The following is a 16,539-nucleotide window of genomic DNA, read 5'->3' as shown; positions in this document are numbered from 1 at the left end:
ATAATAAAATAATATAAAGTAAAAGATATATTAGAAACAAGGTTTGGGATTTTATAAATGTCTGTGTTTCCATGGAGACCTGCTTGTTGATCTTGATGACTCATGTAGAAAACTGGCATACAGTATTCCTGTTTTATAGAGTGAAATGGTAACATTTGCGCTATTTCTGCTCCTTTCAAAATATAAATGGATTTTACAGTTACTCAGGAATTACAAATTACTGAAATCATCTGAGAAGGCATCTGTGAGCAGGTTTGAGTTTCAGAGTCTGAAAATGCCTATCACAATCAACTATCTCATGACTAGTAATTATAGTTTTAGTCTTCAAAATGTTTACTTTTACTTCAAAAACTTTTCCACGCAATGTGGGAATTTCACATGGTCATGAAATGTCTTTATTACATGTTTCCAAGAGCCTTGTTCCATGCTCAATATGATGATTCTCTTAAAATCATTATAAACAGATTTTTCTCATTAAAATTACATATTCTTTGTTACAAAGACTGAAATCAAGCAGATATCGAAGGTGATCCTCAGATATTTGGGTGTTGTTGAAAGCAAAATTAGAACATGGTTATCTTTGTCCATTTTCTACTAATAGCAACGATAGCCACTATTGTCTACTTTCTTATGTGAGTACATGCAAATTTATACTGTTTAATATTTTTGTTCCTATATACAATAATTTATCAGGTCAGATTATGAGTATTTCAACTTACAGGATTCATTCTGTGATGATGTTCATGTGTTCACAGCCTCTGGAGTAAATGTCCTCTGTATTTAAAACCTTCCAGGCAGTCAAATAGATCAAATCAGTGTCTGACTCTGGAGAGAAAATTATCCACGAATATGGTGTTCCTGGTAAAAGAGAGTTTTCGGATACTTTGCTCTAAAAAAAAAAAAAAAAGAAAGAAAAAAATAACTGAAAAAAGTCTCTCAACTTCTTGGTTTGAGAGTTGCTATTGCAGTGTACATGTGTAACAAAGTAAGGTAAATGTTATACTCTAAGGAAGGCCAAAAAGAGCTGGTATTATATGTATTATATGTATTAATATAATGTGTATTATATGTATTAATATAGGTATTATATTATATGTATACATATAGGTATTATATGTATTAATATAATGTGTATTATATGTTCAAGTTAAGAAGTCAAGGAAGAGGGTGAATAATCCAAGCTCACACATACCAATTTGATCCGAATACTTCTCCTTTCTTGTTGCTCTGGGGGGTGAGACTCTGGGGAGTGAGACTTTGGGTAACTGTTGCTGCTGTCTAACATTCCTCGTTGCCCTTTGACTTCAGAATGCTGTAGAGTTGCTTTCTGCGTGACAAAGTCTAGTTTAACATTGGAAATATGTGTTCTTCATTTTGGTTTTGTACAATCTCTGCAATCTTATCACTGATGCATATTTTTACAAGAGTGTAAATGGCTCTGAGCAACATTCAGGATACTCAGAGTGTCTTGACACACATAGAAGTTTTTAAGTACAGATCATTGGTGAAATGCACTTGGCATATCAAAAACTCAGGAAATCACCAAATGGGATTCTCAAAGACAATTACCAATACTGACTCCTTCACCTCCCCTGAAAACACCCTAACGACTTATGGGGTGTGGGTTACTTAAATGATGGGAAGAGAAACAATCTAGAAGGAAGTCATTAAAGAAGTTGAATGGTGAGGAGGACCTTGGCCTAGTTGATATTTACAAAAACTTACTTGTTTGAGATGAGCTTAAAGTACAGACTCCCATGTTGCCACATGCTGGCTTGTCTCATGGGATCATAGTTTCATAAGCCAAGATTGGCCTTTGTTTTCACAGAAAAGTTATGACTACCCTAGGGCGAGGACAATAATGCTAGTAATACAATTGATTAAATTATATGAACAAAAGAAACCGGCTTTAGAAATATACTTATTTTAATATGTTTTAAATGGTATGCTTCTTGCAAAAGATTCTAGCATTATTAAGGTTTTTTTTTGTTTGTTTTTTGTTTTGTTTTGTTTTGTTTGTGTACATCCATAGATACCACAACAAAAGTTATTGCAGTAGAGCTGATTTTCCATGTTTTGGAGTTTGCATTATTCCATTCTCACACTGCTACACATAACCACCTGAGACTGGGTAATTTATGAAGAAAAGAGGATTAATTGACTCACAGTTCCATAGGCTGCACATGAAGCATGGCTGGGAAGCCTCAGGAAACTTACAATTTGGGCAGCAGGGTGAAGGGGAAGCAAGCATGTCTTAACATGGTGGCGGGAGAGAGAGCTAAGGGGGATGTGCCACACATTTTTAAGGCATCAACTCTCATAAGAACTCAGCCACTATCACGTGAACAGCAAGGGGGAAATCCAAACCCATGATCCAATCACCAAGTCTCTCTGCCGACACTGAGAATTACAATTCAACATGAGATGTGGGTGGAGACACAGAGCTAAACCATGTCACAGTTCTCATTCAATTCAGAATCATACGGACCTTTAAAATCCTTAAGCCCGGCCGGGCGCGGTGGCTCAAGCCTGTAATCCTAGCACTTTGGGAGGCCGAGACGGGCGGATCACGAGGTCAGGAGATCGAGACCATCCTGGCTAACACGGTAAAACCCCGTCTCTACTAAAAAATACAAAAAACTAGCCGGGCGAGGTGGCTGGCGCCTGTAGTCCCAGCTACTCGGGAGGCTGAGGCAGGAGAATAGCGTAAACCCAGGAGGCGGAGCTTGCAGTGAGCTGAGATCCGGCCACTGCACTCCAGTCTGGGCGACAGAGCGAGACTCTGTCTCAAAAAAAAAAAAAAAAAAAAAAAAAATCCTTAAGCCCAATTTCACATTCAGTGTGGAAATGTCTTCTAAAGCATACTCTACAAATGTGATGGAAACTTGGCTTGAATATTCACAAAGATAGAGCATGAAAACACATGGTAAATAAGCAAAATGTATAGTCATTGTCAGCCAACATGTTTTTACTTGTTATACTTATCTATGTGAGGTAGAGGTCCCTGAATTTTAGTCGGATTTATTTCCCATCCTCTGGCATGCAAATGTCTCACCAACAAGTCCAGTGTGTTTGCTACTTCTTGCTCACTGGATCCAATCAGCATAATGCCATCAATGTAATGGACCAGTGTGATATCTTGTGAAAGCAAAAAGCGATCAAGGTCTCTCTAAATAAGATTATGACACATAGTTGGAGAGTTGATATACCCCTGAGGTAGGACAGTAATGATATATTGCTAACCTTGTCTGCTGAAGGCAAATTGCTTCTGGTGGGTCTTATGGACAGGAATAGAGAAAAAGGCATTTTCCGAGTCAATGGCTGCATCCCAGGTTCCAGGAGATGAGTTAATTTGCTCAAGCAATGAAACCACATCTGGTACAGCAGCTGCAATTGGAGTCACCACCACTTGGTTAAGCTTATGATAATCCACTGTCATTCTCCAAAGCTCATCTGTCTTCTGCACAGGCTAAATGGGAGAGTTGAATGGGGATGTGGTGGGAATCACCAATCCCACCTCTTTCAAGTCCTTGATGGTGGCACTAACTCCACGATCCCTCCAGGGATGCGATATTGTATTTAATTTACTATTTTTCTAGGTAGAGGCGGCTCTAATGGCTTCCATTTGGCCTTTCCCACCATAATAGCCCTCACACTACCAGTCAGGGAGCCAATGTGGGGGTTCTGCCTGCTGCTAAGTCTGTCTATGCCAATGACACATTCTGGCACTGGGAAAATGACCACAGGATGAGTCCAGGGACCCAACGTAAGTCGGAACTGAGCTAAAACTCCATTAATTACCTGACCTCCATGAGCCCCTACTTTAACTGGAGGACCACAATGATGCTTGAGGTCCCCTGGAATCAACTTCAGCTCAGAGCCAGTGTTTCCAGTAGTCCCCCAAATGTCTGATCATTTCCCTTTCCCCAGTGCACAGTTACCCTGGTAAAAGGCCAAATGTCTCCTTGGGGAGGGATGGGAGAAAGCTTCACTGCATAAATTGTCAGTAGTGTGATGAAGTCCTTCCTCAAGGGGACCCAGTCTCCCCTTCATTCAGCGGGTTCTGGGTCTATAAACTGGCTCAACTCTGGAAATTGATTAAGGGGCCGTGATTCTCTGTTTTTATAATTCAAATTAGTCTTTTGTCCATTCAACCTGGAAGTTTTCTGTTTGGTTAATTTAAGTGGGAATGCAGTAGGCTTCCTGTGAATTTCACCTCTAGGAACACCATTATTAATTAGCCAATGCCAGAGCTCTAAATGAGTCAGACTATTCTGATTGCCACTTTGCCTCTGCTGTCCATTATGGTAGCTACGCCCACCTTGGCTTTGATGGCTGAGTGCTGCCACTTGGCCCCTGCTACCTCGGGATCTAATTATTCCCTGTGTATTTACATTTTTTGGCTCAGTGACTGCAGTTCCGACTGTTAGATCTGACATACAGAGAAGAGCAATTACAGGGCTCTTCGAAGATACAGGTGCTGCTTTTGCAAATCTATTTCACAAGGCATTGGTCAAAGGTATATCTTCTGGACCCTCCCAGCTGGGATGAGTAGGTCTAAAGTTACTAATCCACTCCACCATCCCAATTTCCTTAAGTCTTTGGATCCCTTCCTTGACATTAAATCAAGGGAGATCAGGCACTTCCAGCTCACCCACAGTGGACGATCTTTTAATTCACATTTCAACTAACCAAGAAAATTAACTATTAGAAACTTTTTTAACTCCCCAAGCTGCAACATGAAATTCAGTCTTTACTTAGTGGGCCCAAATCATTAATTTCAGCCTGATCCAACTCTATGTTCCTTCCACCATTATCCCATACCCTTAAAATCCATTCCCACGACTGTTTTCCAGATTGCTGCTTATGTAAATTAGAGAACTCGAACAGTTCTTTTGAAGTGTAGTGTACCTCCTCACGGGTCACACTCTGAACCTCCCCTCTAGGGGGCCCATTGGGACTTGAGTGGAGTTACAGGTCTAGAAGCAAACAGAGGTGTGGAGGGTGACTGCTGAGGAGAGTCAACATTATCTTGCCTGGCGTTTGCCTCCAGGGAGGCCATTACTGTTGCCTCAGACAGGGCAGGATTTATTGCCTCAGGCACAGGTGGAAAGGAGGATGGCAGCATAGGTAGTGGAGGGGATGCTGCCACTACTGGGGATGGGGAAGCTGTTCCTTCCGGCAAAAAAGATTCATCAGAGTTTACAAACCCAGTGTTCCTGGCTTCATCGGGGGCCTCCCACAAGATCCCATTTCAAGTGGCAGAGTTCCATTCTTTTCCAATCAATGCCCTCACTTTAACAGTAGACACATGGCGAGGCTGTGCATGCACCTTTCATTGCAGGTCAGCCACTCACATGATAAGAGCTTGTGTCTGTTTTTCCACAATTTTAATTCTTTCTCTACAGGAGATAAGCCTCTCACTCAGGGTAATCTCAGCATATCTGTGGCTCGGTATCTGCTTCTGAAGCCGGGAGAGAGAATCCCTGAGTTCATCCTTTTCTTTCATCACTTTGTCCACTGAACTTAGGAGCAATCAACCAGCTTCATCATGTTCTTTGGTTCTCCACATATGGCCAAAGGTATTATGTGTAGAGTCACTAAACCCCTTGCCTTTCATGAGCAGTGAATCAGGAGTCTCAAATGCATTTATTTTACATAGCTCTTCAAACAGTTTTCAACAAGGACTATCAGGGTTCTCCACACTATTAGAAGTAGAGTTCTTGGCATTTTTGGGTCTAATCATACGAAGCAGCCAACTTCAGAATCCCCAAAACCAATGAAAGAACTCCATCATTAATAATCTGTTCCTCTAGAACCACTCCTGGTCCTGAAATCTGTATTAGTCAGGGTTCTCTAAAAGGGACAGAACTAATAGGATATATATATATATATATATATATGAGTTTATTAAGTATTAACTTACACGATTACAAGGTCCCACAACAGGCTGTCTACAAGCTGTTGAGCGAGAAGAGCCAGTCTGAATCCCAAAACTGAAGAACTTGGAGTCTGCTGTTCAAGGGCAGGAAGCGTCCAGCATGGGAGGAAGATGTAGGCTGGGAAGCTAAGCCGTCTCTTGTTTCCACGTTTTTCTGCCTGCTTTATATTCCCTGCCAGCTGATTAGATTGTGCCCACCAGATTAAGGGTGGATCTGCCTTCCACAGCCCACTGATTCAAATGTTAATCTCCTTTGGCAACACCCTCACAGATACACCCAGAATTAATGCTTTGTATCCTTCAATCCAATCAAGTTGACACTCAGTATTAACCATCACAAGCATTTAACATAAACCTAATAAATTATTTCTAACAGCTTTATTGAGATATAATTTACATACCATAAAATTCACCCTTTTAAAGTATACGGTTCAGTGGTTTTAATAATTCACAAAGTGGTACAACCATCACCACAATTTAATTTTAGAACATTTTCATCACTCCAACATAAATAATTTTTTTAGTTCTTTTTGCTTTCACTTTAGGAATTCTGTATTTCTGGATAATTATAAAAGATATTTTATTAATTTGGCAAGGACTGGGTCAAATCTAAAATGAAGGAAAAAATACTGTAAAATTAGACGGTTACCATAAACGAGATAATAAGTAATCGTTTTATTTGTTGTCTTTAAACATGTAAAGGCTTCTGGGAAGAATCTTTAATTTTAGTAATGGAAATTCTGGAAGTCAAAATATATCAAACATCCAATGTTATTAAAAATTTAAAATCAACAAAAGGCTGTATTCGTAAATCAAATTTCTACCTAAGATTACAGAGGATTTGGTTATAGATCCCCTTAAAAGGATTTGGATGGTTCTAAGAAGAAAATAAAATTACTTAGATTTAATCCTAGCTTTTGGCTCTGTCAATGCAGAAGACCTTTCATCATATGATTACACAGTAACGGGGTGTTTTTATGGTTACCTGTTCTTATAGAAAATGTTCTTTGAGGTTCTGTGCACACTGTTAAAGACAGGATAGTTGCCATATTTCAGCATCTAACCAGAACAAAAGCTTTGCATTCATTTTACATTCACAAGTCTTATTAATTTTTACTAATTTGCATGACTTGTTTTAAATTGTACTGCGTGAGTTGGAGAAATTCTCAATGATCAAGTTATTTGAGAGCATTAGTCATTCTTTAACATAATGGCTGCTGCACTGGGTTAAGTTGTATTCGATAATTTTCTTACAAATGTGACTCCATGGGCTTACCAAATCAACATTAAAAATGCTTCTCCACTACGTAGTCACTTACATTTTCTGCTATTACAAGATGTTTCTGATTTTTTAGTGTTTGCCTCCCAAAAAAAACTTTAGAAGTTTTTTCAGAAATAAAACTTGCTGGGTTAATCCTGCTACCAAAACAGACTCTCTTGGGATTCACAGGCTGAGAATTCAAACTTCCACCAAACATGATTTCTTATAAAGATGTCTTATACCTTACTGAGAGAAACCATTTGGGGAACACTGAAAAAATACAGTGTAGTAGAATCTGAGAAGCAACTTGTTCAGAATTTTGGGCTATGGTATTTCAGGAATTAAAAAAAAAAAAAAACCAAAAACATTAGAATAAAAGTCTGAATGGACTCCCTCTTTGGCCAGGGCACTCTAAAATGTAATCTGAAAGACTGGTTCAGGCCATGATGAGAAGTGCGGTTCAGATATGCCTCATGATACCCTTTCAACAGTAACATCAATGCCAACCTTAAGTCTGATAAGAAACATTTACAGTTCTCTCTAAAGCCTGCTACTTGGAGGCTTCATCTTTATGATAAAACCCCTAATCATAGCAAAGACATCCCTTTCTACTGATAATAACTTTCAACCAATTGCCAATCAGAATGTATTTAAATCTACCCGTGACCTGGAAGCACCCCGCTTCAAGCTGTCCTGTCCTTTTAGATCAAACCAATGTCCATCTTACCTGTATTGATGGATGTGTTATGTCTCCCTGCATTGTATAAAAGCAAGCAGTATCCCGACCACCTTGGGCACGTGTCCACATGTCGTCAGGACCTCCTGAGACTATCACGGGCACCTCCTTAACCTTGGCAAAATGAACTTTCTGAAGTGCCTGAGATCTGTCTCAGATACTTTAGGTTCACAACAGGGACTAAAGAGTATGACAGGAGCCCAGCCACTACCCTAAAATACTTACTTGAAACATTGGTTTTTTCCACAATGTGTAACAGAAGGATAGGAGCCTAGCCTTATTCCTGGTGCTTGTTTGTTGTTTTGGAGGGAATGTTGTGCAACATGTTACTCACCCAGGAATTGTACCTGATGACTCCCTTCGATGTTTGAGGCACAGCCAGCACTCTGTCTAGAGGAGCTAAACAGCACAGCTGGTTCCTCTGGCAGCATGACTGGAATTCTTTCTCAGCTTTTATGTTCACACAGAAATGTTATCTTAATCTCAACTGACAAGGGTGTTCTTAAAACAAAACTCAAAGGTAGAAGGCTAGAGGAATGCTTCAGGGAGATCCAAAATGAACAAAATGAATAGCTCTGCACAGCAATTACATTTAGAAACCAAAACTTTTAATCCGCAATTTAGACAGTAGCTGCAAAAGACAATTTGTTCCTTTCTATTTTGGAGTGAAGATTATAGTAGATCATAATAGTGGTTTTTCATATTAAGTAATGCTTTTACATTTCTGTGGAAAGTGCCTTAATGCCAAAACAAAGGGAAAATTAGTCATTCGTGGAAAAAAATAAATCCATAGTAGTGGCAATAATTCATTTATTCCTCCATCCAGCAGTTACTGAACACCTATTGTATGCCAGATTTTTATCTAGGTAAAGAAAGAGTGAAAGATAATTCTCATAAGGGCCCTAAAAACAGGAAATCTTGGGGTATTCTGAAAACCTTGAACTAGAATGCACTTCCAAACAAAGAGGGGGGTGAGGGAGGACTTCTCAGAGGAGGCGAATACTTGTAAATAGATAATATGGAGATTTTAGAAATTGAAATTTGAAACATTCTAAAGCAGTGTCAAAAAATGTTCTATGTAAATTTAGCTATTATTGTATTATCAAAATCTTTGCGTGTCCTAAGCTTACATAATGTAAGCATACACATAGATTTAAATCTGCTTCAGATAATCCATTGTCCATTAAGTATAATTACTGATGTTCACATGGTTCAGACACTATGCTGAAAATTGGAATTAGGAGAGAAGGAGAATTTTTCCAGGAGTCCCTGAGGCAAGCAGTCTTGTATCCTAAAGCTTAGCTTTTATTTATTTATTTATTTATTTATTTATTTATTTATTTAGAGACAGGGCCTCACTTTGTCACCCGGGCTGGAGTGCAGTGGTGTGAATATGGCTCACTGAAGCCTCAACTTCTCAGGCTCAAGCAATTCTCCCACCTCAGCCCCCCAAGTAGCTGGGACTACAGGCATGTGCCACCACGCCCAGCTAATTTTGGTATGTTTTGTAGAGACTGGGTTTCACCATGTTGCCCAGGCTAGTTGTAAACTCTTGGGCAAGTGATGCACCCACCTTGGCCTCCCAAAGTGCTGGGATTACAGGCATGAGCCACAGCGCCTGGCCTGTTTTTAATTTTTAATGATCAAAATTATAGGAAGAATTTGTTTTACTCTCTGAAGTCTCTAGAACATTTTTGTTCTCTTCCTCCCTCCTTCCCTCTTTCCTTCCCTCCCTCCATTCCTTCCTTCCTTCCTTCCTTTTCCTTCCTTCCTTCCTTCCTTTTCCTTCTTTCCTTCCTTCCTTCCTTTTCCTTCCTTCCTTCCTCCCTCCCTCCCTCCCTCTTTCCTTCTTTCCTTCCCTCCTTCCTTCCTTCCCTCTTTCACTCTTTGCTTTTCAACCTCAGACCTCCAAGAAAAACAAAACGACGCAATTATTAGGAGTCACTCTTTTATGGTTATTATAAGTTTCATGACATTTCAGAGGAAATACAGTCAGGCATTTCCGTGGTGATTGAGGAGGTTTGAAGATTATGGACTAATATGCAGGAAGTTGTCTATAGATAGCACTGGAAGGAACCTGAGAAATGAGAGCTCAGATTGGGAAGGAGGTAGGTTACGTTTTCAGTACTTTTTTGTGGCCTTTTATCCTTTCTTATACGAAGGCTGCAGATAATAACTAACATATGACTAATAGTACTACCTATGACTGTTTTATTCCCATATTCTATAATTCTGTCGTTGTGAGACTGCCAGAGTGGGGACAAATTTTAGGCCACAGACTGAGAGGAAAAAATAATCAAGAAGAATTCCAGGTGTGGCGAGAAGGGAACATGCCATGGTCTTCAAAGCAATGATCAGGACATATTGTCTTTCCAGTTTGGGGGTGGGGAGAGAAAAAGGAGTAACACTGTAGCAGAACTGCTTAAACAGAGCTCAATATTCTGCAGATTCAACAAGCACCCCTCTCATCCACTCCATACAGATATGAAGGACACTGATTAAAAGTGGGAGAGCTACTGCTTAAGTACAATATGCGGAATGTTGAGCCCTGTTTAAGTGTTTCTGACAGTATGCCTCTTTTTGACAAATACCAGTTAAAATACGAAATACGAGTTTCTTGGAACAGAATGCAAAATCTCTTGGAACTGAGAGAAGCCAAGTTGACCATTTAATAATCATCAGGTTCTTTTGGCGAATATTGAGAGCTCCCAGCAATTAGAGGTAGGCAAGTAGGCACTGGATGACAATCCTCTCCCGTGTAACCGTGCTATCCCATGGTATGTCAATAATGAAAACAAGTTATATAATAGATTAAGACTTGTCTAATATGTATTAACAAGAAGCAAAAATAGTCACCTCAACTGCTCTTGTAAGCTTAGAATGCTAAGGCTGTTAAGACATTCTGGAAGCAGGGTAAGCCAACCTTCTAGTTTGGGTTAAGCAACATTGTCATATCTGAAATGAAAGTGTGTGACCAAATGGAGGTGTGAACCTATCATGCTGCTCCAGAGATATTAGTTGCTGCTGGATTTGCAATATCCTTATATCAAGTTCATACATGGGTGTTGATGCCTGTAGACTCATTCTATCCAGTCATGTAACTCAAGCACAGCTCATTTTACTAATGTTTGTATGCTAATTAAAAACTCTTAGGTATAGATTCTTATAATATTTAAAGTTTTTATGTAGCTACCTCTGAAGTGTGAATACCTGATTAGGGTACTTCAGATGTTCAATACTCCCTTAGAACAGTGAATATAGTAAGCATTCAAATGTTAGCTGTTACTACTTTTCTTGTACTTACCATGGTTGTTATCTTCATTAGTATATGGCATGCTCTGCTATTTCTCTACATGTATAACTTACTCACTAAGATAGTGCTTTTTAAGACAATTAGTGGGTTATGAAATCAATTCAACAGTTTCTACATAGCATTTTTAAGTGAAATAGGCCGGAAAAGAATAGAAAATATTAAAGTGTATCAAGTTTTTGGTTCAGGCTTATAAAGGTATATATACTGAGTTACAATGTAAAATATATTTCCTACTGTGGCTCATGGTCAAAAACAACAAAAAGAAAAACGCTATAGTAGGTTGTATACTTCAAAGAGACCTTGTCTTATTTATGTTGCTAACCCCAGTGTTTAGTATATGTTTAGATGGTCAGCAAATGTTTGAATAAGAATAACGTGTTTTTTTCTGCTAAGACACATTTCACTGTAAGATGAAACTGGCGTTTAAACCTTTTGCAGAATCTGAAACAGAACATGTGTAATCGATATTTGTAGAACCAATGCATAGAAATGTTCTCTGTTGCTCTGTTTTGAAGAAAACTGTAATTATAGACAATCCCTCCTGTAAATCTTTATAGTTCTGTGTCTTAGTGTTCTGCATGTTAAAAACCAGCAATTACTTATTCTGGAAAATGTATTCCAGTGCCTTTTGTATCAGTTGCCTGTTGTTGCTGTACAAATTGCCACAAGTGTAATTGCTTAAAACAACATGTTTACTATCTTACAGTTTTATGAACTAGACATCTGAAATGAGTCTCACGGGGCTAAAATCAACAGAGCCAGAAGAACTTTCTTCTGAGGTTCTGGAGGAGATTTTCCAGCTTCTGGATGCCTCTGGAATTCCCTGGCTCATGACTCTTTTCTCCATCTTCAAAGCCAGCAGCGCAGCCCTCTGACCGCTGCCTCCATGGCCACATCCCCCCTTCTGGCTCTGACGCTCCTGTCTTCCTCTTCGATTTATAAGGACCCTCCTGATTACAATGGACTCACAAAGATAATCCCAGATAACCTCTCCATTTGAAGTTCCTATTTAGCCATATCTGCAAATTCCCTTTTGCCACTTGATATTCACATGTTCCGGGAATAAAACTTGGACCTCTTTGGAAGCCATTATTCTGCCTACCATGCCCATCAACTGTATTGCCTAAGAATTGACCCAGAGAACATTTGCAAAGCATTTTGGATAATGTTCATGCTACCTGACTTATAGATGTGGTTATGCAGATCATTTCCTAAAAACCTGTTTTCTGATTTCATATGATTTTGGGAACATGGGCCAAGAAAGTAACATTAACCATTAGTGATTTTAACATCCTTGCTTTTGAGAGTTTGTTGAAATTTAGGTAACAACCCACATTTTCATACTGAAATTTAAAATTGTTCTAACTTTTAACATTACTTAGTTAATAACCCTTAGAGTAATGAGTTAGAGAAACAGAAGTAGAAGGTACCGAATTCTAAACCAGTGAAGAACAGATTGATAATTTATAAGGATGCATAACTTGCAGAAAGTGTAATTTGGGGAAATAATATGGCTGTCTAGTGCAAAGTCACTACAATGTTTCCTGAGTAATTAGGAAATGTAATTTGTCAGAACTGCTAACCTGTTGGCAAAAATTTTGAACGCTATCTACACTGGTTTCTTTTAGAAGTCAATGCCTTCTAACACTCTTATTTCAGTGACTGTCATTTTAATTTTTTTCTCCAGTTCCCTATTTTCTATGAGAAGTTGGTCTGGCTAATAAGATTTTCTCCAATTATGGAATTTATCAACAACATAGATTCTTGAAAAGGAATTATAATCCTTTACTTAAAATTTGGATTGTTTCCTTTAAAATAAAATGTCTTCTGCAAAGTAAAATTCAAAATCAAATATCTATCAAAGAGGTGAGTGTGCCTTATTACCTCAAAGATGTTAAATTGCATTTGCAAATTGCTTTCTCATTCTCTTTTCTAGTCTCATCATAATTCTCCATGGTTTTAATAGCGGGATGCTCTTGCTGGTTTCATTTGGTTTATTGCTTTGCCTAAAACTAGTTTTCATCGCTTAAATAGGCTTGTAAATTTGATTCTTTCTAATAGTTTCATTTATAAGCAGTCACATTTTCTCTCTGAAGCATGATTTAATATTTATATTGCCAGTTGGGCTAGGTTTGGTTTTTAAATTGTGTATTCGTTTCCATTTGAAGCTACCATTGTTAATAATCAATATTGGTTGAGGCAAGTAGAAGCCACCGTTACCAATATATGTTCCTTGGACTGTTAACATTAGTGGTTCATTGAAAGTATTTTGAATCAAAAGGATTAGGTTGTAAAGTGAGTGGAGCCTGTGGCTTCTGAAAACAATTGGCTATGGACTTTGAAATCAAGCCTAGGATTGAATTTGGCTCTGCTACTGATTAGCTAAGACTTGAAACATGCACCTCAGTTTTGTCATGTGTACAACTGGAAAATACAGACCTTGTGATAATGGTGTGAAAACTGTATGAGAGAATGTAGCTAAATTTCTAGCATAGGATTCACAATAAGCATCTAATAAATAGTACCTCTTATTACCTAGACATTTCTAGTTTTGCTTTAAAAAAAAAAAAATCTGTGGCTCATGCTTGTAATACCAGCACTTTGGGAGGCCAAGGTGGGCAGATCACTTGAGGTCAGGAGTTCAAGACCAGCCTGGCCAACTTGATGAAACCCCATCTCTACTAAAAATACAAAAGTTAGCCTGGTATGGTGTCACGCACCTGTAAACCCAGCAACTTGGGAAGCTGAGGCTGGAGAATCGCTTGAGCCCAGAAGGCGGAGGTTGCAGTGAGCCAAGATCACACCACTCGCACCGCTGCACTCCAGCCTGGGTGACAGAGCCGGACTCCATCTCAAAACAAACAAAAAATTGTGTATCTTAACAGATTGTTTAATTGATCTGTGCAATAAACAGTTCTTAACACCCAAAAGGAATACACAAAACATCTAATAGATTACAAAAAGTTTAAACTTCAAAAATTCTTGATATGAAGATTAAATCAATAAAAATGTTTGTTAGATTACACATATTATATATTATATATTATATATATTATTTTTATATATTATATATGGATATATATTATTTATATATATTATGTGTGTGTGTGTGTATATATATACTTTTTTTTTCAGACAGAGTCTCGCTCTGTCACCCAGGCTGGAGTGCAGTGGCATGATCTCAGTTCACTGCAAGCTCTGCCTCCCGGATTCAAGCGATTCTCCTACCTCAGCCTCCCAAGTATCTGGGCCTACAGCCGTGTGCCACCACGCCTGGCTATTTTTTTATATTTTAGTAGAGACGGGGTTTCACCATGTTAGCAACGAAGGTCTCGATCTCCTGACCTCGTGATCCACCTGCCTCGGCCTCCCAAAGTTATGGGATTACAGGTGTGAGCCAATGCGCCCGGCCGAGATTACCAATAATTTTTAACAGAATATTTTTATCAGCAGACTGTCATTACAGTGGGAGTAAGGGGCTAGATTAAAGGCATTATGACAATTAACCATCTGTATATAAAAGAATAAAACTAGTACCCTACATCACACCATTTTCAAAAATCAATTACAGACACACAAAATACTTAAATGTGAAAAAAAGCTACAAGACTAATTTAAAATATTATACATATACACACACACGAATATGTACTGAAAAAAGTAAATAGTTAAATAAATAAATTGGAAAGGAAAAACAAATATTCCTTGCAGGGGAATTCCATTTAAAATATGCAGCTACTCCTCCCTCAAAGGCGTGGTGCTCAATCACCACCATATTTCTCCTTGTTGGTGGGCTAGACATAGTAACTTGCTTCCAAAGACTAGAGTAAAGAGAGAGAAAATGAGTAATTTTAGAGTGCAAAGATCTGGCAAGGTGTGATTAATCAGGTAATTAAAGTTAACATCTTCAGTGATGTCGTGTAGGTATGATATCCCCCCAACATTCTGGGATGAGAAGAGCACTTTACCCGTGTCATATTCTTTCCAAAAACCCATAAGCTCTCTGTAATCATAAGAAAAACATCAGATAAATTTAGATCCAAGGCAATTCTACAGCTTCCTTGGCCAGTACTCCTCAAGACTGCCAAGATGATGAAAAACAAAGAAAAGAAAGAAAAGCTGTCATAGACCAGAGGAGACGTGGGAGAGATGACAAAGAAACACAATCTGGACCCAGGATAGAATCCTGGAAACAAAGAAAAGAAACCTGGTGAAATCCAAATAAAATCTAGAGTTCAATTAGCAGTAATGTATTAATGTTGGTTTCTTATCTTGGACAAATATACTATGGTAATGTAAGATGTTAACAAAGGGTGAAACTGAGAAAGAGATACACAGGGACTCTCTGTACTATTGCTGCAACCTTTCTATAAATATGATTATTCAAAAGTAAAAAATGTATTTAAAAAGACTATAAGATTTAAAATAAACGTATCAATATATCTTTATATTCTTTAAAGATGTCTTAACCAAGAAAAAAAGGGTAGAAAAATACTGATGAAAAGAAAATATTGATAAATTTAACTACATTAAATTCCAGAATGTTCATCCAACCAAGCTGCAAAGAAAGTAAAAATATAAATCACAAGTGGGGAGAAGGTATATGCAATAAATACATTGAAATGACAGAGATCTCTTGCAATGCAAATTGAAAAAAGATAAGCAGCTCCATGGACAAGTGAGGAAAATACTTAAATAGAATTTCAGAAAAAAAGGCAATCTCAAAGATCAATGAGTATACTAGAGGATGTTCAACCATATTACTGTTGAGGAAAAAACCACAGTGGGATATCATTTCATGTTTGCTCACTTGGAAATTTTAAAGACTGAGAATATCAAGTATAATCAAGAGTGTGGAAAGCCAAAACATTTATACACTGCAGGTGGAAGTGTAAGACTCTATTGCCACTTTGGAAACAATTTGGCAGTATCTAGAGTTAAAGATGTGTCTATTCTATGTACGGCAAAGCAACTGCCGTCATAGGTATATAGCCCAGAGAAACTCTTGTATATATGAACCAGGAAACATGCACCGAAGTACTCTCAGAAGCTCTGTTTATAATAACAAAAACTAAAAGAAAAACAAAGCAGATGCAATCCAAATATCTATCACAACATAATGCCATCCAGCAATGAAAATAAAACAATAGTAATGAGCGAAACAAGGATGAATTACAACAATATAATTTGGAGGGAAAGAGGAAGGTGCAGAATGCATACAGCATTTCTTTACATCAAATTTTTAAATGTGGAACTAAACAATTTAGTGTTTAGGATTACAAACACGT

This window comes from Theropithecus gelada, chromosome 3, assembly GCF_003255815.1.
Source record: "Theropithecus gelada isolate Dixy chromosome 3, Tgel_1.0, whole genome shotgun sequence".
In the NCBI taxonomy this organism is placed as follows: domain Eukaryota; kingdom Metazoa; phylum Chordata; class Mammalia; order Primates; family Cercopithecidae; genus Theropithecus; species Theropithecus gelada.
Note: the sequence above shows the minus strand (reverse complement) of the source record.